This window comes from Artemia franciscana, chromosome 6 (genome assembly GCF_032884065.1).
Source record: "Artemia franciscana chromosome 6, ASM3288406v1, whole genome shotgun sequence".
NCBI classification, from domain to species: Eukaryota; Metazoa; Arthropoda; class Branchiopoda; order Anostraca; family Artemiidae; genus Artemia; species Artemia franciscana.
This window is the reverse complement of record NC_088868.1, coordinates 124,496-145,242: the sequence shown is the minus strand read 5'-3', so window position 1 is coordinate 145,242 and position 20,747 is coordinate 124,496. Positions and strand designations below refer to the sequence as shown.

At 34.9% G+C, this 20,747-nt stretch overlaps 1 protein-coding gene and 1 long non-coding RNA gene across 5 annotated transcripts in view; one reads left to right on the top strand and one right to left on the bottom strand.

Moving 5' to 3' along the window:
• LOC136027875 (uncharacterized) overlaps window positions 1-20,747 on the top strand; it is a 78,725-nt gene that overhangs the window by 4,406 nt on the left and 53,572 nt on the right. The window contains exon 1 of one of the 4 annotated variants that reach the window (XM_065705291.1): window positions 1,420-1,471. The exons of 2 other annotated variants lie outside the window; for them this stretch is intronic. The gene's annotated coding sequence lies outside the window, so the exon portion shown is untranslated. Of the gene's footprint in view, window positions 1-1,419; window positions 1,472-4,693; window positions 4,768-20,747 lie in introns of those variants that run through there. One more of the 4 variants, XM_065705287.1, reaches the window with a different exon arrangement.
• Window positions 1,514-15,268, bottom strand: LOC136027877 (uncharacterized). The gene is made up of 3 exons (XR_010617683.1): window positions 14,812-15,268; window positions 9,079-9,165; window positions 1,514-2,388 (listed from the first exon to the last, which is right to left on the bottom strand). It is a non-coding gene; the product is annotated as an uncharacterized LOC136027877 (long non-coding RNA).

The following is a 20,747-nucleotide window of genomic DNA, read 5'->3' as shown; positions in this document are numbered from 1 at the left end:
AAAGAAAGAGGGATTTTTGCTCAAAAAGAGCGCTAGTCAAAAAATTTGCGCGTGCGCGGTTGCTGTTGCACAAGCAACGTTCTCGCCCTTTTTATTAAACTAGAACTCTGCTAGAAATTTGCATGCGTTAATTTGGATCGCTTGGACCTTTATCTGGACTATAGTTGACTTTATCAAACATTTAAATAAAGTTTTGTCTCCAATTTGTCCAAAACTCTACTGGATTTTCTCCTTCTTTCCTTTTCTTGTAAATTTATTTCCAATTTTGAATGAAATGCGCTCTGAGTACATTCCAAAAAAGTGGATAGCTGCTTCTTTGCTTAGCTTTGAGTATACTCATGAACATAAATAAATGCTAAAGGGACGAGAAGTTCTGACAAGGGGTATTTTAGATCATGTGAATCCGAGAAAAAAGTCCTTCTGGGTAGTTTACCCCCATAACACAGAAATGCAAATTTAAATTATCTGCTGCGTCAAGATCACAGCCATAGCTGGCAAAAATATTCAATTAAACAGGTGGCATAACATTTCATTTCGATGTATTTGCAATGTCAATTGAGGGGAACTCGGTACCCTTCAGTAACTACAGAGAATTAATAAATAATAATAAAGTAGGAAAATTCTTTGTTATATCTCCAGGAAGTGGTTGCGCCAAAAAGCCGTTGACTTCTTTTTATTAAATTTGAATTTCCGTGTATTCACTTGTTAATTTGACTTTGGTTTGATCTACTTCTTCTTAAATGGTTGGAAATACTGGAATGACGACTAGGGGAGGATACAGGCAGAGATAACAGAGATCATACCGGCTAACTGTTGTATCTTTTGCACTCAAATAATTTAATTTGAAGTTTTTTATTGTGCTAATACTTTTTCTATTATCATTTCGCAAACGAGTGGAAGGAGCTAATAATTGGCAATAAGAGAGCAGTTCTGGTCCGTAGAGGGAAAGAGTGCAATGAGGTACAAAAGTGTACAAGTTGGCAAAGCTTCTGATATCTCAAGGACTGTCTGTAAAATTTTATATAAATGTCACATAGATCTTGTGAACTAAAGGAAATCAATAAAGCGATCTTGAAGATAAAAACAATTTTGGAAGACCCATTTTTAAGACAGTTCGGAAAATTTATTTTCCGTATACACTAAATAATTTCCGTTTCATTTATTTTGATTCTAATAAAAACTTGTGCTTTTGCGATAACTAACAATAAATATTTTGTTATTACTTAGTTTTGTCCCATTTCTCATGAATTTAAACTACGACGCATCTATTATAGCATATCAAAGAGTTTGTGAAAGTTAGGCAATCTTCATTAAAAGTTTACCGAGAGATATTATGTGACTTGAATCGTATTTTACCATTTACTTTTGGTTAAATAATTAGATTTAGACAGTTAATGCTTTGGAATATGTGACTGGATGGACTTTGAACGAATTTTTAACTCTTCGTTTTTGAACAAGCACTTTCTAACAAGTAATTTTCTTACTAATTGGTTAATCCTTTACCTAATTAACACTTACTAGTCAATTTATTTTCTAATAGGTAATGATATAATAAGTAAGCATTTTCTAACTGCCAAAACTTATGGATCGAAGGATTTACATTATATTGCTGAAAATCATCTTAGCCATCTAGGACATCGTGCTCACAATAAGACATGAACCTGAGCATAGGTGTCACTAGCAGCTGTGGAGAGAAGGATTTGACTGAACTTCCTCTATGGTACCAAAAAGTATAGTCTTAATCTTCTTCCGTTATGTCACGTGCTACAGTCTGGGTAATCATTTCCTCAACAAATGCCCTAACGAGCATAAAAAGCTCAAGCTTTCGTGCTGTTGTGGGTTCCCTTTGTGCCATTGGTTCAAAATTTCATTCCTTTATGCTGAAGAAAAATCTTAGCGGTTCGCATCATAGAAAGGTAGGGATCAACAGGTGCACTTACCCCCTCCTTCCACAGAAGTTTGAAGAGTACATTGTAGTCCCCTCCAAATCTATCCACTGCTGGGGTTGACTTTTCTCAAACCAACTATCAAAACTATGGCTAAACAGCATCACAGAATAGTCTCTGGCGTGACAACTCTTGAGATGAGTGTTGTCGAAAACCTTTTAGGGCTTTTATTCGACTTCTGGGTTCTGGTTTGTTGGTTCTGATGGACATTTTGACCCCATTAAACTTTCATGCTGTATTGAACAAAAAGAAACCAAACATATTTTTCAACATGACTCTTGAGATAGCAATTTCATCGCTTATGTTTTTTATAGTTAATACTGAGAAATTTCTGGTCAAAAATTTCAAATTTTAATTTCAACAAGTTTTGTTGTGCTTCTCCTAAAATGCAGCCAGGCTTTCTTCCCGTAAATTCTGCGTTTGCCAGCCTCGGAAAAGTCTCCTGGAATGGAACACGTTATTCTGTTTGAGTAAAAAAGCTACTGGAATCGTATGAATTATTTCCTCAGCTGCAAGGGCTTCCGTACAGTGAAGACCATTGTTCCTCCATCGCGCCCTTGATTTAAGCCGTTATTCACAATTTTCCCGAAGATTTTGTGTCATTTTTTCTTTGCAGCTTAGCCTATATCACTCCTGTTGAATCTTAGGAAAATTAAAATAAATGTTAGGAATTAAAAATTATTAGCGCCGCTTGGATAATCGCTAAAGCCGCTAAGTTAGAAGTAGTTCAACTAAGATATTTTAAGAAAATGTTAGGCTTGAAGGATTCATTTAGTTCAGTGGTATTGAAAGGAGATTTGGGGCTTTTCACTTTAAGGAGTGGTAGATTGGTTAAAATGGTGAAATACTGGGAGAAAATAATTAGACTACCTAGAGTTCGGCTTCTCAAGTCAGCGTATTTGGAGAGTTTGAACGATGGTAGACGGGATTTGTGGGCAAATTAGATCAAGAAAACACTGGACATTTCGGGCCTTTCAGAGATGTGGAATGAAGGTAAAACCAGTGGATGGAAGCGTTTCAGTATGGAAGGAAGTTCAGCGAATCCTAAACGACCAAGAAATCCAAGAGTGGCAAACTCAAAAGGACCAATCGGTGTCTTTGAGGTTTTACTCCCAAGCTAAAGAGTGTTTGGGAGAGGAAGTTTATTTTAAATTTGGGTTGAGTAGGGAGGACTTGAAGAATTTGTTGTTGCTAAGAGGAGATATTTTAGACTTAGGTATCAGAAGGAAATATTTGGGAAAGTTGTGTAAGTTTCTTCGTTTAGGGATCAAGCATAGGGAATCAGGTTTGAGGAGTTAGCTTGGTAAGAGTTTATTTACGGGTGTTTCTGAATTCATAAAGTGTTTGCAAGTTTGTTTGCTTGTTTAAGCTGCTTATAATTAGGTGTTTGTTTAAAGTTGTATGTGTTTTGCTATGGCCTGCAGGCTTTTTTGCAAATAAATCTTATCTTATCTATGCAAGAAAAATAGGCATAAAAGAATAGAGGTGAAAAGTAAAAAGTAAAAACATTATACAGGAGGCTGGAGCATTCCTACGGTCATAATATATTTTGGAGGAGGGGGCTGTCACCATTTTTGAGAAGCAGGCACAGCAAATATCAACTGAATTCTAATAAATAGATTGACATATCGTAAAATCATCATCTACCGGTATTACTCCCAAGAGAGGGGACTAATCAGTATCGTTAATTCACAAAATTTAGTAGGATGGGAGTCAAAACACATCTCTGAAACTCTAAGGGGAGGGCTATTTTCTTCAAAAAATGCAAAAGAGGCATTTCCAATGAAAATATCCAAAAAAAGGTATTCTTCAAAGTCCAGAAGGGGTAAGTGCCCCTCTGTCACTCACCTAGACTAGACACATGTACTTGAATTAATTACAAGGAAAGGGAGGTTAATTTATCCTCTACTCCTCAAAATATTAGTTACACGACAAGAACTGGGCTTTCTGCCCATTTTTTTGTGATAGGTTATAAATAAAATAATGATGATGATTACAAAGAAACATTAACGGAAAGTCTATAAACCAAACCTCCCGGTGAAACTACGACGCTACCACAAAGATGGATTTTTGGAAAATTTGATCTCAAGAACTTGCCCACCTAAACGTTAGTTTTTGTAATCAGTAGCCCAAAGAATGTTTTAGCTGGTAATACAGATCTACTCACACGAGGCGGGAAATTCATAATTGCAAAATATAAGGGGTAACTAAGGAAAGTAAAAATAAGGAAGACGGAACAATCACAATAAAAAAAAAGAAGAGAATTATGAGTAGAGAAAAAGAGATAACGAGTTGAAGTCTTGTCTTTCTGAGATTTTTTTTTGCATAAGAGTGAATTGCCCTATTTGTAGTATGTCAAATGGATAAATATCGTAACTAAAGCTAATTTAAGACATATTATGTTTTTTTTTCCAACAGTAATTGCTATGGATTTCCCAACATAAGACCTTTACACACCTAAAACAGTACACTTAATTCGAAAGAAACAGCAACAACTTCCGCTCATTTCAAATCAGTTTATGACATTTATTAACCATATATTACTTAGTAAATTGAGGTATAATGAATGCGAAAAAAATTCTTCGAACACAAATTCACTTTCACTGTATATCCACAAACCATTAGTTTTAGAATTTACTTTCTCCCGTGGAGGAGTGTTTAAATTGTTCAATGTCGTAGGCTATATGGGCGGATCTTAAGACTCGAATTTTTTTTTTGGTTCGTACTCAATATCAAGAACTATCAGTGTTTTGTATAAATTTGATTACTATTGGAAAAAAATGATTAAATGGATATACACTTGCTAATTAATATAAGAACGGTGATTTATTACAATATATAGGAGGGATAAAGTAGGGAAAAAGTAGAAACCGTTTTATTGGTTAAAAACAATTTGCACTGTAAGCCACCATAATGTCATAGTCAGTGCCGTCGTTTTGGGGGAGGGGCATCCCCCTAATAATTCGGAGACAAAATTATTATATGATCCATATCCCTTGACTCTCTGGATTTAGACCCCTCTTGCCCCATCTTCTACCAATAAAATGGAGGAGCTACGCCCCTGGTAATAGTCTGTATGAACTATAAACATGCACCCTCGATTTCAAATAATATAAAAAAAAATATAAGTTTGGGCAACTGAAAGTAAGGAGCGACATTTAAACTTAAAGCGAACAGAAACTATTCAGTATATGAAAGGGGTTGTCGCCTCCTCAAGGCCTCGCTCTTTACGCTAAAGTCTGACTCTTTCTCACAATTCTACAAAAAAAACAAAAACAAACTTGAGCGTAAAGAACAAGACATTGAGGATGGGACAGCCCCTTTCATATACAGAATAATTTCCGTTCTTCTTAAGTTTTAATGTCGCTCATTACTTTCAGTAAAAAAAAAAACTTGTTTGGTTTTATCTAATTTCTGAACATTTTGAAGTAATGCAGGTTTCGATTTTGGCTCACCGTACACGGATAATTAAAACTAAATTTGCATTAATTTTATTTTTTTTGGCTAAATGGCTTTCTCAAAATTTTGGTCACGCGATTTTGAGAAAAACGAAGGGGGAGGGGCCTAGTAGCCGTCCAGTCTTCTTGGTTACTTAAAAAGGGCACTAAAACTTTTAATTTTATTTATGAACGTTTTCATTAGTATTTCATTAAAAAGTTTAATATGTAACTTACGAATTGACCTACGTAGCAAAGCTCTATACTCGTATATTTTTATTACGTGTATGAGGGGGTTCGTCCCCCTCGTCAATACCTCGTTCTTTGCGCTAAAGCTTGAATTCTGTTCCAATCCTTTAAGAATGACGCCTGAATCACAAAGGGTTTAATTAGAATAAATAGCTCTTATGAAAGTACTAAAGAAAAACTTTGGCATAAAGAGCGAGGTATTGACGAGGGGCCGAACCCTCTCATATACTTTATAATTTCTGTTTGGTTTAAGTTTTAATGCTGCTCCTTACTTTCGGTTGAAACAACTTGTTTTTCTTTATTTCTGGACGTTTTTTAAATAATGCTAGGAAGTCCGGCACCCTTTTCATGGAAAATTTCCTTCTCCCATGAAAAATTTCTCCGTGGAAAGATCCTCTCATGTAACACTCTCCCCAGCGGAAATCCCCCTGAAAATATCTATATACTTCTAAATAACCAATACTATATGTAAAGAATGACCAGAGTTCAAAATTTGCAGCCCTTCTCCCGGGAACTGTTGGGAATCAAGTCATCCTCTAAGACATAGTTAGTAGACTTTTCGACTATGCTGAACAAAATGGCCAGAAATGAGCTTGAAACCTCTACAGTAAGGTTCTCTTATACACTGAATCTGATGATGTGATTTCATTAATATTTTATGACTTTTAGGGGGCGTTTCCCTCTTTTTTTGAAAATAAGGCAAATATTCTCACGCTCGCAACTTTTGATGGGTAAGACTAAACTTGTTGAAACTAGTGTATTTTAAATCAGCATAAAAACCCAATTCTTTTGACGTATCTATTGGTATCAAAATTCCGGTTTTTAGAGTTCCGGCTACTATTTAGTCGGATCGCTCCTTACTTACAGTTCGTTACCATGAACTGTTTCATTTTGTTTATTACTACGTATATGAGACGGTTTGCCCCCTTGTCAATACCTCGCTCTTTATGCTATAGTTTGAATTTTGTTCTAGCTCCTTAAGAATGACCCCTGAATCACAAAGGCCGTTTAGTTAGAATAAATTTGAAATTACTAAAAAAAAAAACTTTAGCCGTAAAGAGTGAGGTATTGACTAAAAGACGAACCCCCTCATATACGTAATAAATTCTGTTCGTTTTAAGTTTTAATGTGGCTTCTTAATTTCAGTTAAAAAAATTTCTTCATTTCAGTTTTTTATTTAATTTCTGATCGTTTTTAAATAATACTGGGAAATCCGGCGCCTCCTTCATAGAAAAATAATCTTCCCCAATAAAAATCCCTTCATATAAAGATCCTCCCACGTAAACCCATCCTCCAAATTCCCCCTCCACACTCAAAAATATTCCCCTGAAAACATCTGTATACTTCCCAATAACCCATACTATATTTAAACAATGGCCAAGTTCATAACTTGCAGCCCTCCCACAGGGACTGTGGGGGATTAAGTCATCCTCAAAGACAAGTTATTAGATTTTTCAACTATCATGAACAAAGTGGCTGTCTCAAAATTGTGATCCGGTAACTTTGGAAAAAACAAGCGTAAGAGGGGGCCTAGTTGCCCTCCAATTTTTTTGGAGGGGTCTAGAACTTCAAATTTCCGTTCGAATGGGCCCCCTTGCGATATTCTAGGACCAATGGGTCCATACGATCACCCTGGAAAAAAACAAAAGAAATAAATTCGCATCCGTGATCTTTCTTCGTAATCTCTTTTATTACTTAAATAGGGCAATAGATATTGCAATTTATTTTGAATTGGTCCTCTCTCAACGCTCTAGGAACACTAGTTTGACTTGACAGGATCAGTCCCTGGGGAATGAAGGAGACATGTCAGTGCTTTTCTTGCTAAAAATAATTTTCCGCGTTGCTCAAGATAGGAGGGGGGTAGAAATTCTTCTGTGAATTCTTGTTCAAACTTAGCAATTACAATGGCGTGGTTTTATTTGGATTCGCCTCTAGCTTCGAGGGTTTTCAGGATCTTTTTAGAAACTCTTCTGAATTTAATTTTGCGATGATTTTTACTATTTAGATTAGTTGAAATATTAGTTACCATTCCCGAATAAATTACAAATAGCAATTTTTCTCACTGTACGGTTTTTTATCAAAACATTTTTTTGAACTTTGGCTACAATGGGCCTGGGTTCACTCTTTACTTGGCTGCAGCTACCGCTTCAGTCATGATTGGAGTGTGTCGCCAATGCACAAGCTGATTAATAAAATATCTAATATTATACAATAGTGAAGAATAGGAAAGTTAATAAGGGTAATTGTTTTCAAAATACAGGAGGGGTCAAGGATTCCTTTCAAGTTTTCCTTGAATGAAAATACGGGAAAATGTTCTTCAAAATCTAAAGGAGAAAACTTTTTTCTTATGAAAATACTAAAAATCCTGTTTTCAAAATTGAAGGAGGCGATTGAAGTTACCTGCTTCGGTCCACTATTGGATTCCCTGATACTAAAAAGAAAATAATCATCAAAAAAATTGGATAAGACAGTTGTGAAGGAATACGAATGCATATTGGATGTACCGAAAGATAAAAAGTTGGATTAATTCTCGAAACTTTAATGCAAAGTAATTTATTACAATCATTGAAATTCTCCTTAGTTCATTCTCAGTTGAGTTACTTTTTCTGTATGAGTGAAGGGCTCTGTAACTCTGGCATTTCTATGCTAGGTTTTGACCTAAAGAGGGGGGGACTAGTCTTCGGTTTTTTGCCACTCCTCCCTAGATTTTGACAAATTCGATTTTTTATGCTTTCATTTCAAAAAGTCAAAGAACTAACAAAATTACTTCCCTCACCTTAGTTTTTGAAAATCATATATTTTGCCCTTTCCCAAGTTTTTCAAACAGTTCGTGGTAACGAACTGTAAGTAAGGAGCGAACCGGCTCAATAGTGACCGAAACGAATGAGTAGCGTAAAGAGCGAGGTATTGACTAGGAGTGAACTCCCTCATATACGTAATTCCGTTCATTTTAAGTTTTAATGCTGCTCCTTACTGTCAGCTGAAAAAAAACTTTTTTTTTAATCATAATATGACGCAACTGTTTTGGCTGTTGAAGACCGGTGAACACTGTTTTTACCTCCATATATTTTAGGTCGTAATTCAGAAACTATGGAACTACTATCAGAAAGTACCGGATAAATAAATTCTGACTGGGATCTTTGGATTCACCCTGCTGATGTTATGTGAGGTTCCCACCTCAAAATCTAATTTTTGTGTGTAGATAATTAAATTCTAGAAGATGGCAGTTGCCATCCTGCTCAAAGTCATAATTCAAGACATGCCTTTATGTTTAACCATTCCCCCTCCCCTCAGAATATGACTACTCTAAATGCCTAGAAAAAATTGCTTTTAACCAACAACCGGGCTTCTATAAAAATTGTAACATTAACATTTTTTGTGTACATATAATAGATTCTGGTAGAGGGTAAGCGCCATCCCGCGCACAGACATAATTGGAGACATACCTTCATTTCAACTCCCCTCCTTTCAGGATACGGCTCTCTTAAATTTCTAGAAAATTTTCTATTATGCAGACAACTGGGTCATTATAACTGTAAAAAAAAACACATTCTTAATTTTTCCACATTTCTATAGAATTTATAATGTGTAATATATAGTTTTTTTTTATTATTGTGGCATAAACATGAATAATATTCATATATATATATATATATATATATATATATATATATATATATATATATATATATATATATATATATATATATATATATATATATATATATATATATATATATATATATATATATGAATAATTACGAAGGAATAATCTGGATGCAAAAATTTTTGCTGATAAAACTATAACATTGAAGATTCCTATAATAGACTTTCAAACAGGTTAACCTTCAAACTTAAAATTCTAACAACAATTCTATACAAAACATCAAATTACGACTGCTTAATCTCAACGAAAGTTTTTAATTAGCAGATTTTATGAATAAGCAAAATATGCCGCATTCCAGACTACTAAGACAAAACAACAGGAGCCGTGTTTGCCTTCGATAACGTCTCACTAAGTTAGTTGCTGGTTACACCACAATGGCGAGAGTGAATATTAAAAAAAAGAAAAAAAACAAAAAAAAACAAAACAGTATTGACTTACAAAAGGGTACCAAGTTGGAGGTTTTTGAGGCACTGTTCCAAGTTCCTAAATTTGAACTAAAAGATTTTCTGGTTTATTAATAGAAGTATTGTGGGATCTACAAAGCCCTTTCAAGTTTTTATTTTTTAATTTTTTTTTATTTTCAGCTCATAAGCGACAGACGGGGGCAGGTCCAGTCTTGCCTTGTAAATTTTAGGTACGTGAACAAGAATTAGAAGTGTTTCACCAATCTAAGGAATGGGTTGAACCTTAAGGCCTAGCGGAAGTCCAAACATTTTACTTCCTAGTCAATTCTTTTTCAGGGGCGGCAACTCGGTCAAAGATAAAGTTATCAGTTTTCTTCATCGCTTCAACTAGGTAAACATGAGAAGGTTGAACTTAAGGGGTTTCTCACTCAAAATTACGATTAGACGCAGGCTATCTTTAGCAATTCTTCTTGTAATTATTTATACAATATACTTTTTTTTACATATATTTATTAACCGGCAGTTTGGTGTCTGCACGCTACTTATTCTTCAGACTCTGTTTGAACCAGTTACAGCTAACTAATACTTCACTGAATCGATCAAGAACAATCCAAGTGGTTAGTCCCTTTGTCTGATTTATGCATTCTCACGTGCTCCGATTACAGCTGCATCTAGTCTTTTGAGGGGATTTTTGACTTCAGAACACACATATGTAAAGTATTTGAAGGGACTGCAGCCAGCAAGTATATTATAGAAATGAGTTTCTGATTGTAGAATAGAATATTTTTTGCTCTATTTTTTGATACCTTACAACAACAGTGCCAAGGGTAGCAATTTAGAATGAGGGTCTCGAAACAGGGTTTTATAATTATTTTGGAATAAAAAAAATCATTGTCGGCTTAAAGATTTGATTAGATCAAAATATTCACCAGATTTTTTTTCTATATGTTAAAATAACAAGAGCTAAGACACTTGTGACGAGGTCAGAAGAGCAAAGAGCTCATATGGCATGAGCTCTAGCAAAATTCTAAGAATCAATAGACTGATTTAAAAGGTAAATCAGAGGCTTAATTCCGGTCAGGATTTAAAATACAAGCTCTGAGACACAAGGTACTTCTAAATATCAAAATTCATGAAGATCCGATCACCCACTCGTAAGTTACAAATACCTCATTTTCTCTAATTTTTTTCTCTCCTTTCAGCCCCCCCCCAGATGGTCGTATCGGAGAAAAGAACTTTATCAAATCAATTTCTCCAGGTCCCTGACACGCCTACCAATTTTCATCGTCCTAGCACATCCAGAAGCACCAAACTCGCCAAAGCACTGGACCCCCCTAACTCCCCCAAGGAGCACGGATCCAGTCCGGTTGCGTCAATCACGTATCTACGACATTAGATTATTCTACCCACCAAGTTTTATCCCGATCTCTCCACTCTAAGCGCTTTCAAAGATTTCTGGTTTCTTCCTCCAACTCCCCCCAATGTAACCAGATCTGGTCGAGATTTAAAATAAAAGCTCTGAGACATGAGTTCCTTCTAAATATCACATTTCATTAAGATCTGGTCACCTGTTCTTAAGTTAAAAATACTTCAATTTTTCTAATTTTTCCGAATTAACACCTCCCCAAACTCCCCCAAAGAGAGAGAATCCCTTCTAATTATGTCAATCACGTATCTATAACATTTGCTTATTCTCCCCACCAATTTTCATCCCGATCTCTCCACTCTAAGCGTTTTCCAAGATTTCCGGTTTTCAAGATTTCTGTTTCCCCCTCCAGCCCCCTATGTCCCCAGATCCGATTCGAATGGAAAATGGAGCATGTGAGACATAAGATCTTTCTATATATGAAGTTTTATTAAGATCCGATCACCCGTTCAGATAAAGATACCTCAATTTTCACGTTTCCAAGATTTCCGGTTTCCCCCTCAAACTCCCCCACGTGTCATCAGATCTGGTCGGGATTTGAAATGAAAGCTCTGAAGCACAAGATCCTTCTAAATATCAAATCCCATTAAGATCTGATCACCCTTTCGTAAGTTACAAATACCTCATTTTTTTTAATTTTTCCAAATTACCCCCCCCCCAACTCACCCAAAGAGAGTGGATCCGGTCCGGTTATGTTAGTCACGTACCTTGGACTGGTGATTATTCTTCCCACCAAGTTTCATCCTGATCTTTCTACTCTAAGCCTTTTCCAAGATTTCCGGCCCCCCAACTCCCCCAATGCCACTGGATCCGGTCGGGATCTAAAATAAGAGGTATGAGTTACGAGGTCCTTCTATATATGAAATTTCATTAAGATCCGATCACTTCTTCGATCACTTCTTCGTAATTTAAAAATACCTCATTTTTTTAATTTATCAGAATTAACCCTCCCCCAACTCCCCCAAAGAGAGCGGATCCATTCCGCTTATATTAATCACGTATCTAGGACTTGTGCTTAGTTTTTCCACCAAGTTTCATTCCAGTTCTCCACTCTAAGCGTTTTCCAAGATTTCCAGTTTCCTTCTCCAACTCCCCCCAATGTTACCAGATCTGGTCGTGATTTAAAACGAGAGCTTTGAGACACAATATCCATCTAAATATCAAATTCCATTAAGGTCCGATCTCCCGTTCGAAAGTTAAAAATACCTCATTTTATCTAATTTTTCCGAATATGGGAAATGACTATTATTAATTTAATTTGGTCTGGTACCTGATACGCCTACCGAATTACATCGTCCTAGCTTATTTGGAAGTGCCTAAACTAACAAAAGCGGGACCGACAGACAGACAGACCGACAGCCATAAAAACCGCTGAAATCACTAATTCAGGAACGTCACACAAACTCCAAATGTTTAACATGGGAGGTTTAGGAAGATTCCTTGAGAGCCCGTCCTGCCTGTGTTTAAGGTGCCTCTTAAAGAAAATTAAATCTACAAACCGTTTATATAAAATGGGATAATTTTACACAAGCCAATTTATTTGGGAAAACGTGAAGATAGTGTATCTAGGAACAGGCGCCTGATTTTTTTTTTTTTTTTTACGAGGGGAGAGGTAACACTTAATTTTTTTTATAATTTGGATAAAAATTTTGCAAAAATTCAGGGAAATTCAGGGAAAACCTCGCCTATGTCTTTGAACCCATCCCGGTGCGTATATGATATAGCACGGACCACTCAAGTTGTTCATCCGTTTACGCATTGTAGAACCGGTTTCTTTCGTTTGTTTCTTTAAGCTTAGCGTGAGACAAGACAAAGATAATTGACAGAACATGTAAGAAATATATAATTTGGTTATATATTTGCACATTAGGAGGGCAGGGATAAAGTATTTGGACGATGTGAAGTTAGGAAACAATTTTGCTTAGTAATATGCAGAATAGTTGTACCTAACACATTTTGCATGTAGGTCCGCTATATTTTACCCCCTCCCCCCTAATGTGCAAATATATAACCCAAATTTGTTTCTAAAGCATTGTATTTTCGTAATTCTTAGGTATATTTCATTAGGATTAACCTAACTTCACTTCTTGAGTGGTCGGGGCTATATCATACAAGTACCCACATCCCCTTACTATTTGATCTAGCCTAAAAATTAGTTACGCAGAATTTCAGAAGAAACCCCAGTTATATTTCGTCTTCGATTGAGAAGATTTTGGGTACTCCATGATCAAAATAAAGAGTATAAGCTTGACTTGCGTTTCGGATTACGCAATAACCTATAATAGGTTTGGGGGTTGGGAGGTCAGTAGCTCATCTTCTGTTTGCAGTAAGTCCTTGGACAATGTATGAACTTATTTTTCTTTTTGATTTTTCAAAAAGAAAAAATACATACAAACAAATATAACATACAAAAAATGTGTATGTTTTTTATTTTTCTTTTATGATTCGTTTCTCTATTTTAGCTTGAATTAATAGTTTCATTTAAGTCCTAATCTATTTATTCAATTGGTTAATTTTCTAATTATTACTATTTAATTAGTCTATCTTGTAGTAAGTTTAATTTACAGTCAAGTTTTTTTGAGTTTCTGAATAAAATCAACCAGGATACATTTTATAATATCATAAGTAAACCTAAATACCAGTATCACCAACAACCCTTGATCCTTTTTTTTACAACGTCTGATCTTTTTTTATGCATAAAAATTCGTAAAAGTCGAGGTGGGTTGACTCTGGCTGAGCTTTGGCCACAGATCTTTCACACCATTGACCCAATCTGGAAGTCAGCTTATAATTTGATTACATAAAAAAAAACTAGTTTTTTTAACTGAAAGTAAGGAGCGACATTAAAACTTAAAACGAACAGAAATTACTCCGTATATGAAATGGGTTGTCCCCTCCGCAATCCCTCGCTCTTTACGCTAAAGCTTTTAATTGTATTAAAAAGCAGAATTGTGGCAAAGAGTCAAACTTTAGCGTAAAGAGCGAGGGATTGCGGAGGGGACAACCCATTTCATATACGGAGTAATTTCTGTTCGTTTTAAGTTTTAATGTCGCTCCTTACTTTCAGTTAAAAAAACTAGTTTTTTTTTATGTAATTTCTGAACGTTTTTGAATTAATGCATGTTTGATTTTGGCTCTCCACACATAAATTATTAAAATGAAATTTGCATATTAATTCCTTTTTTGGCTAAATGGCTTTCTCTTAGTTTTGATCAGACGATTTTGAGAAATAAGGGATGGGAAAGGAGGCCTAGTTGCCATGCAATTTTTCGGTTACATAAAAAGGCAACTATAAATTTTTATTTTTAACGAATTTTTCTATTAGTAAAAAATATACGTAACTTAAGAATTATCTTACGTAACAAACTTTTATATTCTTTAATTTTTATTATGTATATGAGAGGGTTTGTACCCTCGTTAATACCTCGTTCTTTACACTAAATCGCAAGTTTTGTCCCAATTCTTTAAGAATGACCCCTGAATCAGAAAGGCCGTAGAATGAATAGTTGAAATTACTAAAAATACAATGAGAAAGAAGGGTTCGGTACTTATCGGTCAATAGGGAAAATCTTTTTAAGACAGTGGAAATCAGTTCTGTGAATATTTCGGCCCTATGTCCAAGGGCCGTCTTCAGCACAATACGAGAACAAGAGAGAAAATATGTATATATAAATAAACTTACATTAAATTGTGAGAATTAAAACTAAATAATGTTATTTAAAAACTTTTTTTAAAAACAGCCCTAGCATCCTTACTTCAACGAAGTTCAACCAGGACTGACAAAAAGAATGAAGTGAGAATATAAACTCATTCAAACTAAAGAGAACAAAGTGATTAAATGCAATTTCTCAGAGCCAACCTTGCTTTTTTAGCAGCCTGTCTCAAAGGCTTTTTCGTAGCTGGTTCAGTACTATTATAAATCGGTTTAGTAAAATATTTTGTTAGATCGTTTTTAATTAAATTTGAGTATAAAGAATTTAGTGAGTATTCCCCTAAGTCCCTGTTCAAAGAAGTATTATTATTAATTTTGAGATTAATTTCGATTGATTCTCGAACCACCTGTTTTATCCCCAAATCATTACTGATGAGTGAAGATTTTTCAAAAAGTATCGTGTGGGACGGATTATTAAATATATGCCAACCTAAAGTAGTAACAAAGGAGTTGTTGGAACTATTTGAAATTAAGGCCTTGTCTATGTCTTTTTTATGCTGGTGTAACCGTTTTTCAAGATTCTGATGGGTCCTGCCGACATAGTAATTTCCACAATCACAGGGTATTTGATAGACCCCTCTTTGGCGAGTAACTGGGGTCTTATCTTTACCAGAATTTAAGAAATTAATTATTTTAAAATTGTTAGTAAAAACTACGTACAGATTATTTTTTGTGCAAATATTTTTTTATTTTGTTGTGATCTTTGGGATATACAGAAGATAGACAATATTTGAGGGCTTATCGATAGCCTCATATTGTGAAATATCTTCTTCAGTTTTACAAGAATGTCTTTTTATTCTAAGGTTAATTATTTTATTCTCGTATTATGCTGAAGACGGCCCTTGGACATAGGGCCGAAATATTCACAGAACTGATTTCCACTGTCTTAAAAAGATTTTCCCTATCGTTTCTATTTTGTATTTGTTTGCTATGGAAAGGCAGTGTGGTCTTCGTCGCTATTTTCATATTATAGACCCTCGGGAAGTGAAGTTCGATTAATGCTAATGAAATGAAACAAAATATGATGAATATATAATAGTTTAGAAACAAATTTGGGCTATATATTTGCACATTACGTGGGGGGGGGGGGGGTAAAGCATAGCATATATTAAATGTGTAAAATAACTATTGCTGTATTTAATATATGCTATGCTTTACCTCCGCTCCCCCTCCTAATGTGCAAATACATAGCACAAACTTTTGATAAAGATAATGAAATAAAGCAAAATATTATAAAAATATAAAACTTTATTAGGAAAATTGTAAAATCAAACGATTCGTGGTAACGAACTGTAGTAAGGAGCGACCCGGCTCAATAGTAACCGGAACTCCAAAAAAATGTATTTTGATACCAATAGTAACATCAAAGAATCGCATGATTCTAAACGCTGGTTCTAAATATATAAGTTTCATCAAGTTTAGTTTTACCCATCAAAACAGGAGGAAGCACCCCCTAAAAGTCAAACAATCTCAACGAAAATCATACCATCAGATTCAGCGTATCAGAGAACCCTTCTGTAAAAGTTTCAAGCTCCTATCTACAAAAATGTGGAATTTTGTATTCTTTCCCAGAAGACAGATCATGGATGCGTGTTTATTTGTTTTTTTTTCTTTTCCCCAGGGGTGATCGTATCAACCCAGTGGTCCTAGAATATCGTAAGAGGACTCATTCTAGCGGAAATGAAAGTTTTAGTGCCCTCTTAAAGTGACCAAAAATTGGAGGGCACCTAGGCCCCCTACCACGCTCATTTTTCCCCAAGTCCCTGGATAAAAATTTTGAGATAGCCATTTTGTTCAACATAGTCGGAAAACCTAACAATTTTGTCTTTCAGGACGACTTAATCCCCCACAGTCCCCGGGGGAGGGGCTGCAAATTACCATTGTTTCCATATAGTAATGGTTATTGGGATGTGTTAAAGGGGGGGGGGTCAGAGGGAGAGGGTTATGTGGGAGGATCTTTCCATGGAGGAATTTATCGTGAGGAAAGAAAATTTCCATGAAGGGGCCGAAAGATTTTCTAGCATTATTAAAAAAAAATGAAAAAAATGAATAAAAAAAAAAGATTTTTCAAGTAGAAGTAAGGAACAGCATTAGATCCTAAGACAAACAGAAAAAATATTACATATATAAGGGGGTTCGTCTCCTCCACAATACCTCACTCTTCACGCTAAAGTATTTTTAGTAATTTCAACGATTTATTCTACCGCCTTTGTGATTCAGGGGTTATTCTTAAAGAATTGGGACCAAATTGAAGCTTTAGTATAAAGAGCGAAGTATTGACGAGGGAGAGAACCCCCTCATATACGTAATAAAAATATACAAATGTAAAATTTCGTTACGTAAGTTAATTCTTAAGTTACGTATATTTGTTACTAATAAAAACGTTCGTAAAAGAACAGAAAGTTCTAGTTCCCTTTTTAAGTAACCAAAAATTGTAGTGCAACTAGGCCTCCTCCCCCACCCCCTTTTTATCAAAATCGTCCGAGCAAAACAATGAAAAAGCCATTTAGCCAAAAAAATTAATTTAAAATTTTGTTTTAATTATTCATATGCTCTGAGCCAAAATCGAAACATGCATTAATTAAAAAGCTTTCAGAAACCAAATAAATAAAAAAAACAAGTTTTTTAACTGCAAGTAAGGAGCGACATTAAAACTTAAAACGCCAAGTTTTAAGTTCTTTACACTAAAGTTTTTTATTTGTTTAAAAAGTAGAGTTGTGAGAAAGAGTCAAACTTTAGCATAAAGATCGAGGCGTTGAAGAGGGGACAACCCCTTTCATATATGTAATAATTTCTGTTCGTTTTAAGTTTTAATGTCGCTCCTTACTTCCAGTTAAAAACTTTTTTTTATTTAATTACAACTTAGAATTACGTAGCCTACCCAGAACGCAGACAAACTAACCGGTTATTATCCCATCTGATCTTTGCTATCCAAATGATCAACAGTGTAAAGAAGTTACTCGACCAGTTTCTTGTGTCGAAATTTTATAGTGTTTATTGTATAACCGATAAGTACCAAGAATTCTTCAAAGATTGCAATCGTAAACATTTTGTAACCTGGAGCTAAATTTGAATTCAAGAACAGTTTATAGTCGGAATAATTATGTGCAGTTAAGAAGCTTTTAAACATTGCATTTCAGAGAAAATACTGTCATTTTTTAAAATCCGCAATACCAAATTGCCAAAACTGCTAGTAGCTAATTACAATAAAATAAAGGTGACGTTTTTATTAGAAACCCCGCTGGACCTTGGTTTTGTTAACCGCAATTTTATTTACTTGGTAAACGGTATATTTTAATATTTAATTACTGATAAGCATCAGTGCTGTAGTGTAATTCAATTGTACCAGCAGTAATATTTTGGGGATAAATATAAAACGAAAGGTAAAATTTTGAAGCAATTACATAAAAATCAGATTTTTTTTTTTTTTTTTTTTTTTTTTACAAAATTCGAGTTGTTTTCTTTTTTCTTTAACTAACGTTGCCTTGTATCTCAGCGAGATACATAGTAAGGGAGTTGTCGCGAGGACTGACTGAATTTGTGAATTATAGGGAAATACCGGTGATAGTGATAAAACACAAGGTAATATTTTGTAGTAACTTATGTAAAATTAATAGCCTCGGCTTGAAAGGATTTGTCAAAAGAAGTCTGGCTCGTATGCAGGACCTAACCTGAAGAGGGTGGGCGTGAAGTATTTGGACAGTGCCCATAACCTAACCCCCACCCCATCCCCCTAATGTGCAAATATATAGTCCAAATTATACAAGTCCAATTCATTCTGTCGCCCGTGATTTGTTTTTGTGGCTATGAAACCGGTTTTCTGAGATCTAACCTAAGCGTAATTCTTGACTGTGTTACTTTTAATTAATAAATATTTAATTTGAGTGTAGGCTTGCAATTTACAAGAAAAAGACAAATTGAACGAACCCTTAAAATATAGGGTAAATGATAACTTGTTTGATAAGGAGGGGAAAAGGACATGAAGAGCTTCTTGGCCAATAAATTCTGACATTTATATGAGCCTATTTCACTTTTCTTTGCATGGGGCCTATTTTTCGATTCTTTTTTATTGTGTCCGATTTTTTTTCAGACTCAATATTGTTTTTCTTTACCTGCTCTGTATCTCATTCAGATGTATCTCGATTCGGGGAGAGGGCAAAATTATGAAAAAATAACGATGATATCGTGAGGATTTTGCGCATTTGGATCCCAACTTTCAAAGGTGTTGCCGATAGTAATTGCTGATCGATCATTAAGCTGTAAGACCAGTGACAGATCTCATTTTTTCTGGCGCTCACATTCCTTGTTTTTTTTTTCCGTTTTTCAATCTCTTTTTAAAATAAATTTGTCAATTTGTCAATTATTGGCACCTTGTCATATTGACCCACCCTAAGATTTTGCTTATTGGCACCCTTGTCTCACTAGCCCCCCCAGATTTTGCTCTAGATCCGCCCCTTGTCGCATTGACCCACACTAAGATTTTGGTTATTGACACCCTTGTCACATTAGCCTCCCCCCTAAGATTTTGCTGTAGATCCGCACCTGTGTAAACCTAATATATTATTGGTACTTTGCGTATTATATGGTACACACTCGAGAATTCGGATCCTCAAATCAGACAATAACCGGTTTATGCCTGTCAGTGTGAGAGGAAAATTAGCTTAGCCTCAGTTGAAATCTACATTGTAGGTGTATTTTTATTAAATATTTTATATATAGAAATCGTATTTTGATTGGGCTAGGTTAGGTATTTAATATAATGCGTTCTCTGCAGACCCCCCTACCATAATTTTTTGTTGTAGTCTTCATAAATTTGTTATTAAACTATTGTGTTTCATCATTTCTCATTATATCACCTCATATCATATCTCATCATATCACCTGACTTCACTTCTCGAGTGTGTGCCATATAATACACAAGTATCATTATCTGGTCCAATAGGTCTAGATAAACAATATTTCTACTGTAAATGAAGATGAAAATTTTTGTCCATGTTTAATTCAGATCAATTGGGGTTGGGGGGTCACTAGTTTATACTGATTTGGACATCTTAGTGGGCAATTTGGATAGGCCTATACTGATGGGGGGGGGTAATAGCTCCACTCTTCTTGAAGAAGTATTTTAAGTATCAAATAAAATACCAAAGGCAGAAAAGAAAGGTACAGACCTATTTCCTAGAGCAGTGGTTCTCAAACTTATTTAGACATTGTACCCCTATTTACCCGAAAAACATTTTAGGTACCCCTTCTCAGTTACCGGTACTAATTAAGCTGTTGCTAAAATGTAAATAAATTGCCAGTCCTAGAGTTAAAGGATTCTTTTATTTTTTTTTGTTGGATGGCCGCGTACCGCCAAAAATTTTTTGTGTACCTCCAAGGGGTAGGCAACGCGTACCACAGATTGAGAACCACTGGCCTAGAGAAATAGAGATACTACTTATTACTTTTTTTTATTTCACATTGGGGCCAAATTCTTTTCCTTTCTATTATTCTCTTAAGGTATAAATCACTCGCGAAAATGGCCTATATAATTATGTATCGGTAGATAGATATTTATTGCTGTGAAAGCCTCTTTGAGCCAAGGGAAAAACAACGATTAAGGACATAGCAAAACATAGGCTACATGACAATAAAAATACTTTAATATACTAATAAAACAGCGATAATGGTAACAATAACAAAAACAAACGTAATAAGACACATAATATCTTAATAACACAATAAAATAGCACACTATTCACGCATAAAATGAGGATAATATTGTTATTATTGCTATTAAAAAATATATTAACAACTCACAATATCACCAACCTAAATCTATTCATTATCAAAGTATAACTTACAATAAAATGTAAAATTAATCTCCTTTTCTCTTTCCCAATAAATCTTTAATTTGAAAATTTGGG